Raw genomic sequence first — 15,248 nt, 5'->3', positions numbered from 1 at the left:
CTTGCTCTCGAGGCCTTTCATTATCTTGGTTGCCCTCCTCTGGACACACTCTAATATTTTGATTACCTTCTTATATTGAGGTGCCCAAAACTGCACACAGTACTCAAGGAGGGACCACACCAGTGCAGTGTAGAATGGGGCAATCACCTTCGTCGACTGGCTGGCTATGCTGTACTTGATGCACCCCAGGACATGGTTGGCCCTTATGGATTGTTTCTTCTTTAGAATCTTATTCAAACATGATGTCAAAGACTCTTCAGTAGTTTTATTGAATTATGAGAACCAGTTTTCCTTCTACCCCTTTATAGATACTTTCAAAGAACTAAGAATCAAAAAATTATTAAACAAGATTTTCCTTTGTAGAAACCATGCTGGTTCTATTCTTTTCCCTTGGTAAGTGTAATTTCAACTAATCTGCTATGGACAGACTTAGGCCTTTATTCTCTAAATATTTTGAAGAACTTTTTAAAGAGTATAATTCTTACTATGATCTGGATCGGGTGGCTAATCTAAGAATTCTACTGAAAATAGCTCTACCAATATAACAACATTCAGATATTCCTAAAGAGTAGTATTGATGTTATGGCTTTAATTCACCACAGAACAAGATTAATCAGCCTAGACAAGGGCACTAACTCAGGTCTTATTGTCTCTGGCATGGCTTGGAACAGACATACTCTGAGATTTCCACTACTTAAAATACTCTTTTCTTTTTGTTTGAAGAAGAAAACAAGGACAAGCAAATAATTTTTTTTGAAAACTATCAATATCTTTTTCCTAATATAAGGGCTGATCACACCAAAGGTCTATTGAGCTGAACAACTATGGTTATGGCCAATAGAAGATATCTAAGATAAAGTATAAGAACAAGTAAGCAGTGATATTTCTTGAACATACTCTGCAGCCTTCAGAAATGTGTACTTAGGGTTTCTTCAGCTACATACCATAACTGTCTGTTTAATAATCTGTCTCTGACAGCTACGGTGAAGAAAATTAACTCTATCCCAGCTAAAACCATGGCATAATTCACAATGTAATATTCTATTATATTGTTCAATCACTCTAAAATTCTGTAAACTTTTAGCATCCACATCATCCTTACCAGCTGGAGATTAGGTAAGATAGTCAACTCTGTACTTTTTAGTTCAACCCTTCAGTAAATCTCAACAAAAGTGAATGAAGTTTTATTGTTTTGTGGAAGATGTTCAAACAACTTTACTAATGTTAGAAATGGTTTAGTAAAAGAAGTATAGCTCTCTTCCAGCACAGAAAAGACTTAAGAATTTACAGTGGAATTCTGTCTTGTAGGAGGGATTGCTTCTGCTGCTGTTAATGACTTTTTTTTGCACTTGGCATCAGAGCAGAATCAGTTCATTAGTCAATAAGGCTTCTGCAGAATAAATGACATTATAAGATTCCATGATTTCACCATTAGAGCCAGCGTATACACAGAGGTGCTTATATTCTTTTTAGCATCAATTTGCATATATTTCTCCTGCCTGGTAGAGTTCCAGAGGTGATTAGTCTTCAATACAGGCCCTGAGTAGCGATTTTAGCAAAGAAGGAAAGAAGGCAGAGGCTTCTATCACATTCACAAAGCAACCCTTGTACAAATGAAGAAAGAAAGAGCTCAGAGATGAAATTTATACTCTAATAACCTCCTGTATAATTTCACTGCAAAGAAATTTTCCAACTGTAGCATCACATTGCCCTCAATTAGTATGTGAGACTTTTGTTGGCACTTTCAGTGGTGTCAAGAATGTCACCTTTGAGGTATTAAGAAGCATTTTTTCAGTTGTCTAATGACAGCTTTGCTTGGCATCAAAGTTTTGTTAACCAGAATCTCTCCTGCCTTGCCTAGTAAGTAGGCAATCAAATCAGACAGTTCTCGACTTTCTGAAACCAACCAAGACCCATGGATTTCTGCCTGTTTGAGGACAAGAACGTCAGGATAATGTATGATAAGAAAGAAGTCATACTTTAACCAAATGTTTCTAAGATTTGTCCCGATTTTTTGATGGAGGTGGTAACAAACAAAAGCAAATATTTAGTTTAAAATAAAAGATCCTGACATGCTCTAGAGGTGTGCTACCAACATGTTGGCAAACCTCTTCACTTCTTTTTCCTTCTAGTTTGAAACCTACAAATTCGCAAAGATGCTGCTTAAGACATTTTCCATGTCAACTGCTTTAAGGAAGCTACATGTAAAGATTCACAGTCAGAATAAATAGTAATTATCATTGCAGACAACTGAAGCTGAAGAGAACTCTGCACTTCACAGCAGCAATTAAAGAAAGCAAACATGGTAAGATGGATGGATAATAAACAGGATATATGAGAACACAAGTATCACATTAGAAATCAATGGGACACTTCAGATTTGGTCCTGAAAAGGATGAAGAAATAGAGAGTGTTCAGAAGTGAACAATGAGAATTATTAGGTGTATGGCATACAGAAAACTGTTTTACAAAGAGACATTATGAGATGAAGATTGAGTAATTTGGGAAGTTGATTCATACAAGCTTCATTTACACATATCACAGAGAATCACAAAAGAGTTTAGATTGAAGGGACCTTTGGAAACCATCCGTCAATTCCTCTACTCAAGCAGGGTCAGCTACAACAGGTTTCCCAGGGCCGTGTCCAGCCAGGTTTTCAATATCTCCACAGATGGAGACTCCACAACCTCTTCAGGTAACCTGTTCCTGTGTTTGAAGACCTTCATTGTAAAAAAGAGCGGGGAGGAAGTTGGTATATATGTAGAGACAGACATAGAAAGATAGATACAGCTATATAGATATATACACATGTATTTACCTTCATCCTGCAGTGTCATGTGAGTAGGAGTGATATATGTGTACAGGTTAGATGAAGTTTATGTAAGAATTCCTACTTACTGAATCTTTGTTTCTTCCTGCCATTTTATATATGATATCAGGCAAAGAGGTTATCAAAGACTGTGGGTTTGCTAAGAATTTATTTCCAAGTTCCAGTACCTATAAAGATATGAACTGTCTGGGGTGTATATTAACCGTATGAAAACAGGATTTTTTGTTTAATTCATTCTCAAAAGATAACTGAGTTCAGAAGCTTAGTAGGATACTAAGCGAGTCATTGCTGATGCTATTCTCATTGTAAATGGACATTTAAATTGGTAAAAGAATGTGTCTTTCAGAATCAGATTTAGGATGTTTTTCTTTTAAGTTTGAAGATATTTTAGAGAAATACTTCCAAATATAGAAATATTTTAACTTTAAAGCAGATATCTCTGTAACTGATTACTGAAGGTTTTCAGAATCTTCCCCCAAAATATCAGCTACAATTTAGTAACAGAGATTTGTCACTGGATTGTGGAAATGCTGTTTCTGCTCTGTTGTAATCATTCCTGGGTAAGCACAAACATCATTGGATTTTTCCAGAAGAATATTTTGTAGTATTTTACCATTTCTCTTTTATCTGTAAATAGTATTTTAAAAATATAATTGTAAATTTTACATAGTATAAGAAATATCCCATCACCACCTGCCAGCACATTTTCTCAGTAAATGACATAAAATGGCTTACCAAATAATGAAATGAAAGCGTACATTTTTTCAGAATATTCAAAAAAGCAAATTTTACAAATCCTTTTCCCTCTTTAGTTTAGGTTCCTTGTGTATCTATATTTGTCTTGCCCAAATTAATCTCTGCAGCCTATTCTATTATTCCCATTTTCTATTCTGATCCCAGATACACTGACATTTCCCAGAAAACAAATGCCTTGCTTCCAGTGCAGAAAAAGAAGAAAGTATCCTGGGGCATTTCTTGTATATTAATTATAGCTCTGGTTGGTTTCCAGGAACAACTGCTTTGGAAACCTGCCTGTGGAAAGTGACACTGATGAAAGAATTTGTATTGAAAACAGTGCTTATTAAAAAAAAAAAAAATCAGACAGATTACATTCAGACAGATAATAGAATAGTGGTTGCAGAGATTTAGACATAATAGTAATGAAGAAAAAGTAAGGCAATAAGCAAGCCAAACACTTGAGACATCTTTAGAGACATAGCAGGAGATATACAGATATGTAACATATATACATAGACACACACAAACACACACATACATGCATGCACACACATGCATAGCCCTCCACCTGTTTTATTCTCTGGGTATTGCTTATTATCTTGTCAAACATCATCTGCAAAGATAATACAACATTTTGTGTACTAACCTATCCTCTGGTCCAGAACTGTGCCATGTGCTTGGTTACATATTAAAATTTTTCCAGGGCAGCCTCCAATTTTCACATCTGTCTCAGATTTTCAGTGTGCTGTTTGAGACTGATTTCAAAAAACCTGAATATTCTTAATTGTAGCTGGAGAAAACAAAAGCTGCAGAATCCTAGAGGTAGATGGGAAGCAGACTTTTATTCGGCATCAAACACAGGCTGACAAGAGAAGAGCTTGTTGCCCCACTGTATCACAGTACTTAAGGAAGGCATGCAAGAATGACTGAGTTATGAGTTGGTACCTGGGAGTTATGGATGATGTGGCATAGCTAGACATGAGAAAGATTTAGTTCCACCACTCTTAAAAACTTCTAATAAAACATCAAATCAACTGTTCTTCCCTAATGTAAATGTCAGGTAAACTAGGAGAGGTTATCCTTTTAGAGTGTTGTCCATTACAAAAACCACTGATATTCACCTTCTTTGATACCACATCATTTATTAAAAAAGTGGTCCCTCTGCTTGCAAGGTGATTTCTGCAATTTGCAGTTTTCAGTATAAAGCTATCAAGCCCATTTAAACCCTGTCTTGACCACTATGTGGTCTTGTGCAAAAGAAAATGGCATGATCTTGCCATGTAAAGGTAGACCTAAAAACACAGCGTGACAGAATCACAGACTCACAGAATGGTAGGGGTTGGAAGGGACCTCTGGAGATCATCTTGTCCAACCCCCCTGCTTGAGCAGGCACACCCAGAGCAGGGGGCACAGGACCACATCCAGGCGGGTTTTTAATGTCTCCAGGGAAGAAGACTCCACAACCTCTCTGGGCAGCCTGTGCCACTGCTCTGGCACCCTCACAGGAAAGAAGTTTTTTCTCATATTGAGGTGGAACTTCCTGTGTTCCAACTTGTGCCCAGTGCCCCTTCTCCTGTTGTTGGGCACTATTGAAAAGAGCCTAGTCCCATCATCCTGACACCCTCCCTAGATATTTATAGGTATTGATGAAATCCGCCCTCAGCTTTCTTTTGTACAGGCTGAACAAACCCAGGTCTCTCAGCCTTTCCTCATACGGGAGATGCTCCAGACCCTGATCATCTTCGTAGCTCTCCACTGGACTTGCTCAAGCACTTCCACATCCTTCTTAAACTGGGGGAACCAAAACTGGATACAGTACTCCAGATGTGTTTGCACTAGGGCTAAGCAGAGGGGGAGGATATCCTCCCTCGACCTGCTGGCCACACTCCTTTTAATGCAGCCCAGGATACCGTTGGCCTTCTTGGCCACAGGGGCACAGTGCTGGCTCATGGTCAGCTTGTTGTCCACCAGCACATCCAGGTCCTTCTCAACAGAGCCGCTTTCCAGTAGGTCAGCCCCCAACCTGTACTGGTGCATGGGGTTGTTCCTCCCCAGGTGCAGGACCTTGCACTTGCTCTTGTTGAATTTCATGAGGTTCCCCTGGGTCCAGCTCTCCAGCCTGTCCAGGTCTCGCTGGATGGCAGCACAGCCTTCTGGTGTATCAGCCCCTCCTCCCAGCTTGGTATCATCAGCAAACTTGCTGAGGTTACACTCTGTCCCATCATCCAGGTCACTGATGAATATATTAAACAGGACTGGACCCAGCACAGACCCCTGGGGAACACCACTAGTGGCAGGCCTCCATCCAGACACTGCTCCATTGATCATGACCCTCTGAGTTCTGTTGTTCTGCCAGTTCTCTGTCCACCTCACTGTCCGCTCATCCAACCCACAATTCCTTAGCTTGCCTAGGAGGATGGTATGGGAGACAGTGTCGAACGCCTTACTGAAGTCAAGATAGACAACATCCACTGCTCTCCCTTTGTCAGCCCAGCCAGTCACGCCATCATAGAAGGCTATCAGGTTGGTCAAGCATGATCTTCCCTTGGTGAATCCATGTTGACTACTTCTGATAACCTTCTTGTCCTCTACATGCCTGGACATGACCTCCAGGATGAACTGCTCCATCACCTGTCCAGGGACGGAGGTGAGGCTGACTGGCCTGTAGTTCCCCAGGTCCTCCTTCTTGCCCTTTTTGAAGATGGGAGTGACATTTGCTTTCCTCCAGTCCTCGGGCACCTCTCCTGTCCTCCACGACCTTTCAAAGATGATGGAGAGTGGCTCAGCAAGATCAGCAGACTTGCCCAGAAACTGTAGAGTTCAATTCAAAAGGATTATTGATAGTGTGTCATAAGCTCTTTCTGAAGACCTCAAACATTTTATGCTCCATTCATGATCGTTCATGACTTCTCTCTGCAATTCAGAATAACCATTAGCATTCATTTTAGGAAAAATATCCAAATCTTTCACAACTGCTGGTTTGAGCGTTGCTGGTTTAACAGCATTGCTGTAAGATCTTCACTGAGCTGTCCAGAAAAGCTCTGGTGACAGAGGAAGAATGACCACAAGAATGGTGGCTTGCCATAGTCAGCTCTGCTGCAGTAACATGACTATATTTCAGGTTAAAGCACCTAGGCTCTAGGTGCTTATTTTCTGTAACTCACACCAATTACAATGGAAATACAAAGTTCCCAACAGCTCAGTTTGCCTTTTGTCTAAATTGTTAAGAACAGCTTACTTTTAATCACCTTATATAAAGAAAAAGTTATGGCAGTCTTTTGCTCTGTTTTCCATCCTATGAAAAAAAGAGTTCTTGTCTGCTGCTTTGAGGGAGGATGAAAAGGTGTTTTAGTAATTAGTGTTTGCAAAGTTCTGAGAAGCAGAATTCCTGAATTTCTGTCACTGGGATTAAAATAATATGAAAAAGTATCTGTTCCAGAACTTCTGTAAATGTCCCCAAGTGTACACAGCCTCTGATCAAATGATCAAGATGGTTCTGATGCCTTTACTAGTGTGGAGGAGATTTTTGCACAACATAAATAGTCCTATAGAGATCCCACTGAAAGTACTTGTGGTCTGCAGTAGTATTGGATGCAAACAAGAGTATCTACTACCGATTGATAATAAGTAAACAGGCTCCACTTCAATTTTAACCAAATCAATAGGAGTGTTTTCATTTGCTTTGCTAGATAGGTGCTTTTCCTTTTTTACAAGCTTTCTAATAGTCCATTTTAAAATATGTTTCTCTGTAGTGAGATCAAAATGTATCCTGTACTGTCACAACAGAGCACACTCTCACTGCCATTCTTTGGATCAAAAAGGATTTGCAGTGTGGTTGCAGTCATTGTGCTATTTTACAGAGTGTAATATTTACAATGTTTGGCGCTTCTTTGGTCATTTGTGTGCCACTGAAATAATGAGACAGACACACAGTGTGACATGCAAATAGTAAAGAATGTTTTCCTAAGCTATGGAACAGATAATAATATATTCAGCCCCTCTGAATAAAAAGCATCACTGTTTTTAACCATGAAAGAATGGGAAGAAAAGAAAATTGTTACATTGACTAAGTAATGTAAAGGATGCAGCGCCTCCACCCCCTAGGGAGTTCTTAAAAACTGATAGGCCTTGTAGCTTGCCAAAGCTTCAAACTATTTCAGTACATGGTGGTTTTTCTAACAAATGAAAAAAACGCCATGCAAATATTCGAACAGAACCTTCACCTAGTAGAGGATCTTTCTCTTTAAAATGTAAATGGTTTGCAGCTTATGAGGTTAGAAGTTTAGAATAACAAAGCAAAACCCTTGAACATTTTTAATAAAGATCTACATGATCTGAAAATGATTGGGATGGCTAGTGATAGTGCTCAAAAGGAAAGAAATGGATTGCTTGTGTATGTGCTAATAGTCGTGCTATCATAGCTCATATACTTTCCTGCCAGCAACCGTTTAGATTGTCTTTTCATATAATACTGAGAATCAGACTTGAAAAGGATATCTTTTATTGGTTTTTAGGGCCGTGTTGTGAAATAATACCTTTAATTCTATTAAGCCACCCATGAAACTTCTCACTATTAGACAAGCACCTGGCTAACATTTTTAAAAATAGCTGTATTTTCAAGGCCGACAGTTTCTCCAATTAAGGTTAATTATTATGACCCAGAATTTTAGCTTGCAATATATGAAATACAAGGCTACTAGTAACCTACTGACATTTGCTCATTTCTATTTTAAATAATGGACAGATTTACTCTTCCACAATTGCTGGAGTCAGTCACTCAGTAGCCCAGTGTCACTGAGGCTGTACACGTGTAAATGAGAAAACAGTTTGGCCTGCCATCTGGGTTTTGCAGTCTAGATCTACATATATTCCATGAATACAAACCAGTACTGCTTTCCTTTTGTTTAGCAGGTAACATACTATCATAATTATTCATTTAACAGCCTCACACTATTGTCTGTAGCAAGCAAGTAGTTTCCAGTGTCTTTAGAACAGATTCACACAGCAGCCAGCCTGCATTGCTAGAGCATAAAACCTGTGTTAAAAACATGCTTGTGACAAGTACATTTTGTGTATGATCTCTATGTGCAAGTAAAAATGTTGCAGGAAAGAAGGCTAAAGTTCCTGGAAAGTTCCTGGAATATTTTAGTAGACTCCATGAATACCAATTCCAAGTTCTAAACCTGCCTGTATTTTTTTGGTAATCTAATGTAAGGGTTTTAATATTAAGTAAGACCAGATTCTACAAAGACACAGCCTTTAAAAATGTGAATGCAATGATTGAGCTCTATTGAATTAGATTACTGAGAATAGTAACTATAAATGCCTGCAGGAAAAAGAAAAAAAGGAGCATCTCCTTGATTTACTTTGTTATAAACATGCTTTTCCATAACTGCGGCTAAAAGCAAAGTCCTTGTCCCATGCTTCCCTTGAGCACTCTAGCAAGCAAGGCTGATATAGGTGATCCTTTAAAGGAGACAGCAATAGATCACTTTTTCTCAGGACAGCACAGGTGATGTCAGAAATTCAGCAATAGCATCATAGGACTTTGGACCATTTATGAAATCCATCTGAAAAACCTGAGTAGACTCTCGGGTGAGTAATCCACATCCACCTCTGTTTTCTGCTGAAACACAGCTAACCAAGTTTAAGCTTAATCTAGGTATATTTACATGAGCTGCAAGTGTGCAGTATTGAAATTTGCAAAAAATATGTAAGTATGTGTGCAATATTATTTTAAATTACATTAAGAAATCTGAAATAGATTTCTGAAGCTGCTCTGATGAATCTGATGCAACTTGAACTATGTCTCCTATGAGACAGGGGAACAAGCACAACCCAAGTTAAAACAAACAGGTTTGGTAGTTTTTTGCAGTTAGGGTATACCAAACTCTCTCCACAACCAGGTATTACAGGCCTTATAAGAAAGGACTTCTTTCCCTTGACAGATTACCACTGACTCTTTCTTTTCCACATCCCCTTTTAGTTACATTTTCTAGGTCTCTAAAACTGAAAGAGCCTACTAGCTGCATCCCCCAGGGAGCCCTTATGTATTCTTGCAATTTAGTGGTGGAGCCTGTGATTTATTTTCTCTCTATCCACTCAATGTTTGGACTTCTGTTGGTGGTGGTGGTTTTTTCTTGGTTCTTGTCTCCAACTGCTGGTAACTATTTGTCTCTTGAATAGCTGCTTGGATGTTTTGGAAAAGGATTAATTTTTCCCTGGGGTGGTTTGAGGGCTTTGGTACTCTGGTGTGTTTGGGGTGAGTTTGACAAGGAGCTTTTCCCTGAGTGTTCACTTTGCCTCTGCTACCCTGAAGTTGCTCCTGGCAGTAGCAGGGAATGTCCTCCTGACCTGTGTGTGTAGAGATGTTCTTGGTGGGGTTGGATATTTGCTCTTTATTTTATGTATAATTTACCTTGGGATAAAGTAAACTCTAGGTTACCTCATGATCCTGCCTGGAAAGGGGAAGTATTTCACTGTCCACAGGTCTGTGCAAGACTTTCTACCATTTAAAATGAGGGTATAAACTATCTGGTTTAAGAAGTTATTACTCAGCAAACTCTGTAGAAGTGTTCATAGCCTCATGGCTGGATCTTTATGATTGAACACTGTTGGTGCTGTACAAAAGTAAGAATAGGGTTAAATGAGATGTGTTTGGTATAATTCTTTCCTTCTATTGACTGCTTCTCCTTTGTATTTTCTCTTTTAGTTTAGTATGGCTTACCAGGTTGGTCTGGGTCTAATTGCTGAGTTTCATCTTGATTTGGCAGGTTCTCATTCATTGTCCTAGTATAATATTGGCAGTGTTTGGTTTTGTTACTTCACAAATAGCCTGTAATGTATATAATATAAGCAGTCAAAAGGATGTAGAGAACGAAATCCAGCAACATGGGCAGCAGCAGAATATGCATACGCCTTATATTTTTCCAGTGGTAAATGCACCGAAAAAGGCTATTTTGTAAATCCTCTGGTAGCAGTCTCTATGACTGGGGGAGCGGGGGGGGGGGGGGGGGGGGTGTATTCTGAAATTCACTGTAATTTTCTTTTTGAAATTAATAGGAATCTTTATTTTCAAAACATATATAAATAGGAATTCTAGTCGGCAGAGTTCTACTTACTACCCTATGGCAGGCCCAGATATAGTCTTTTTTCATCGAGGTTTATATATTTATTAAGCCATTACAAATAAATGGAAAGTGTCTGAAGAATTTACTTAAATTCCACAGTCTGTTTAATCTGCCATATGTTTGTGCTGCTGCTGAAAAGGTCATTTCTACTCTTGTCTTTTTGATGGAGCTGATGTTCGTTTGGCCTCAGCACGCACTGAATAAAATGGTGTAAGGTGAAAACTAAGCAGAGGGAAGAAATGTGGGGAAGCTTGTTCAGGATGAGCAGCAGTTTCCTGAAGAAGTTTGTGGCTGCATGAATGCCAGCCCTGGCACATGGGAACACGGAGAAGGAGCTGCAGGACATGATGGTTGTGCCTGCTTCTTTGGGTGCTAGCCTGTGACAGATTTAAACCTGAACCACTGAAAGACAGCATTTAACCCTCTGTGCCTGCACTGTGTGGTGCATCTATCCCTCGGCCTCAGAGATGTGACTAAGCTTCTTTGTACTGACCCACTTAAACATGAAAACAAACAGCACCCAGCCAAGAAGCAATTTCTCTTGTGGAAAAATAAAACAGAAGCCTTGAAATAGCACACTATATTCCCCAAACCCCTAGGCTGGTTTTGCTTGTGACCTAGCAGACAGTTCTCTGTGTAATTTTCATTAATTTAAGTGATTTCTGACCATGTCAGTTTTGTTTCACGGTAAACTAAACATACAATTTAACAGTCCCAATAAAGGGAGGGTCTGCAGAAGCACAGCTAACGTTACTGTGAATCTTTACAAAACAGTGAAGATTGTGTGTCCTGATGTGTTTGGGACTCTAGTCTGAGATAACACTGTCTCTGCCCACTGTGTTTATTCTTCTCAAAATGAGCATAAGTGAATTTTAGCTCTAAATCCTGTACAAATTACAGGCATCTTCCTTTGACAAATATTTTGGGGTTTTGTTTGGTTGGGGTTTTTTTGCATTTAGACTGAATGATTGTGCATTCATTTTCTAAATCATAATCCCATTCCTCTCTCCAATTTTGGGTTGGTTTAGTCCCCTGACTTTAGAAAAATATAATTGCAAAGACTCTGCAGAAGTAGTATAAAAATGTGCTGTTCCATAGATTTAAAACTACTCCCTTTATCTTCTACCTTGGTTATTTATAAGAACAAAGGAAAACATCTGTTCGCTACACATGAAAATCCCTGGCGAGTTAAATTTTTCCAGTTACAGTACTGGTTTTGAGTGATTTATGGTCTATGATGCATGGGAGTCTATGATGGATGGGTAGAAATACACAAACATTTAACAGGCTTTTTCCAAAACCCAAGCAACGTAAGACAGACTCCAATATGCGTTGCATGTGCTATACATGTCGTTGGTCAGTGTTTAATCTTATGTGTAACAAGAGCCATCACCTTATGACAGTAGCCGATATCAGCACAATGTATTCTGACTCCAGAAATAAATTTGTGATTTCTGTGCCCAGTATTCCAACCAGAGGTTTCTTTTAGGTCTTGCAGGAAGAACATACTTCTGGCTGGGCTCACAGTGGAGGTGTTGTCAGTGCAAACTTGTTTAAGCTAGTGTATGGTGAGGAAGGGCGAAATACACAGTTTTTCTCTGTGCCAGTGTCTCCCAGCTCACTCTTACTGGCATTACAGTGCCTAGTGATGGCTCTAACATAAAAATGCAGTTCTGTTCCAGCGTGCTGTGTGTTGCTCTTGTTAGCCATGGGACAGCCTTTCCTTACTGTTTCTACACAAACCAGTAAGTGCATTTTCACCATTTCCCTTCTTTGTTTACAGCACTAGGAATGGTTAAATGTCTCTGATTTTCTCTACGAACATATGTATTTCCCTCTCTCGTAGTTACTATCAACACAGTCATTGAAATTATAGCATGAAACCAATGAAAGTAAATGCTTTTTCCACATCCTGTAGAACTAACGGTTAAGGCTATATATGTTTTTAGTGTCAAAAGATAGTATGCTATATTGTCTTTATTGCATTGCACATTCATTCTTCTTTTTAACACAGCCACACTGAAAAGAAGGGCAGGTAGCACAGTAAATGTATACAGAATCATTGGTACTTGAAAGGTGTGAGGCTGGGTCAAAACAAATAAGTAGATCTTAATTTCTCAATCAGTTTTAGTCAATGTTCATTCACACAAAAATTTATATAGTAGCTTAAAAAATAACAAATGACACATGGCTGCTGGGCCTGTTCTCCTAGACTACAGCAAAGTAAGATATTTTGTGGTGCTGCAAGGCTAAAATCAGCGAGCACTTTTCAGTCCTTAAACATGAGGTGCCATGAAAAAGCAGTGTACAATCTTAGATGCTATACCTTTGATGTTCCTTTTGACATTGATAATTTTGTGATCCTATCACTGGTGTAAACAATCCGCGCTTACAGTTTCTTTTCAACTATGCCTGCACACAGTCACCTTGGGTCCAGTAGAAGTGTTCTGCTGAAATGTAGTCCTATGAAATGCCTTTCAGCATGAATGAAGCTGGAGAGGTGGAGAGTTCTTGTATCAACCATATGAACTGAACCTTTAGAAGTGTAGCGATTATAAGATGGTGATTGGTATTTCATTGGTGATGCTATTGAGCCAAGAGCTCAGAACAGAATGCACTTCCACACACACCCTTCATTTGAAACACCACTGATCATGAAATAGATTGAAGTGCCTACAGGTGAGCCTTGATTTGGTCCTATAGTGATTACGTGTATCATTTGCTTTTGTTTTTTGAATAAAGTTATCAAATTGCTCTGTATAGATAGGAGTGGTACAAACATGGGAAAAAATTTTCCACTTTATTCCAGCCCATGAACATGATCTCTATTAATTTAACAGAAAACCATGTTCTCAGGGCTAAGGAATTTAATAGAGACTACACACAAACATCCAGGATTCTGAATTGTGTCCCTTGCTTCAGGATTATAGCCAGAATATATGTTTATCATTACAATCTGCTTATTTCATCAATTAAAAAATCCTTTCCCCCTCAACATATTTGTGATAGAGATTTCATTTTCAGAAAAACAAGGCTTTTTAAATGCCTCAATAGCAGATGTTGCTGTTAACGAAGTATCCCAAGGATACATGCATTATGAAACAATCACCTGGAAAGGATGTAAATTGAGCAAGGGAATTTCACTGCAGTCGTAAATATCTCATTCTGCATAGAGTAACTGCTTGTTACTGCTATCTACAGAAAACTATGGCTGTAGCACAGAAAGAAAAACAAAAGTAAAACAGATTAGCCATAAACACCTGGTCAATGAAAACTGCTGTCAGGGCTAAAGCAAGTAAAACAAAGCTGAAGCCAGGTCAGGAAAACTTCCAGCAAGGCAGACCTGACAAGCCTCAGTCTTGAGGCCTTGCAAACTCACTACAAAATACTGGCAATACTGTATTACAGGACTACCCAGTTACATACGTAAAGTAATCATAGTAGTGGGTGAAATTCAACAGTCAGTCAGGAGAACATGTAAGGATCACTGACTCCTTGATAAATTAAATGAACTGATTAATGTTTCGATATGTAATTTTACTTCTTATTAATGGTAAATGTGAAGTCTTAAATTCTGACCCTATAGTTATTATTATGGTTGATTAACTCCTTACTGCAAGTCATGATCTTTCTTATGTCTCTCTGGATACGACTGAATGATTTTGTGTCTTACGTTACCACTGCTAAAATGTTTTAGGGGAAACAGAAGTCAACCCCATCTGTATTTCAGGGAATAATGAAACAAATACATTGCATTTCTTTGTACTTGACCTTGTTTATAGGTTTATATCCTGCAAAAAGTGACTGGCTTCCCATTGCCTTTACAGAACCAGACAACACTGGGAAAGCAATGAAAAGACCAGTCCTAGTCAGACAAAATGAAATCAAAAGAGGATCTGAATGGGAATGTGAGCCTCTGTAAGCTCACGGGTCCTTCATGAGCTCGTGAGACTTTCTCTTTTTTTGTAAAAATGAGCAACATTTCTGTAAGGAAGCTCTACCTCCATACACTGTCCGCTTGCAAAAGGCAGTAGGGAAACTCAGTTGACATTCTTGTGACTCACCTTGCTGGCAGTTGCAGGTTCATACCCTTCATGGCTGGCAACAAGGAACAATGCTACTAAGTAAAAGTTCTACGATGTGAGTTGTTCTTTTCCACTTTTCATTTTCCCTTTCTTTGCTGTGTGCGTTCCACAGTTTGAGTTCCTTAGCTTCTAAAAGAAAACTCTCTTATTACAAATTCTTTCAAAACTGCAATACAGTCAAATAGATTCCAAATCACCTCCTACGTTTTGGGCACATCTTTAGCTGTCAAAAAAGTGCTCTTGTTTTGGTGGTCTGTGGTCTTCTCAACTCTTCCACATGAATAATTCCAGATTTTACATTAATTGGCTTAATAAATATCTAGATCTTGACCTTTCACCATCCCTTCCATTTAGATATCAACTCTCCCCAAATACTTGCAGCCTACTGCTATAGCAGTGGCTCCAATTCTTGAGCATTCTCTTTGCGAAGACAGTGTATGAGCTGAAACTCTGAGATCAGTGTCA

The sequence above is a fragment of the Phalacrocorax carbo genome, chromosome 2 (genome assembly GCF_963921805.1).
Source record: "Phalacrocorax carbo chromosome 2, bPhaCar2.1, whole genome shotgun sequence".
NCBI lineage: Eukaryota > Metazoa > Chordata > Aves > Suliformes > Phalacrocoracidae > Phalacrocorax > Phalacrocorax carbo.
The sequence above is the reverse complement of the archived record's forward strand: the minus strand, read 5'-3'. Positions refer to the sequence as shown.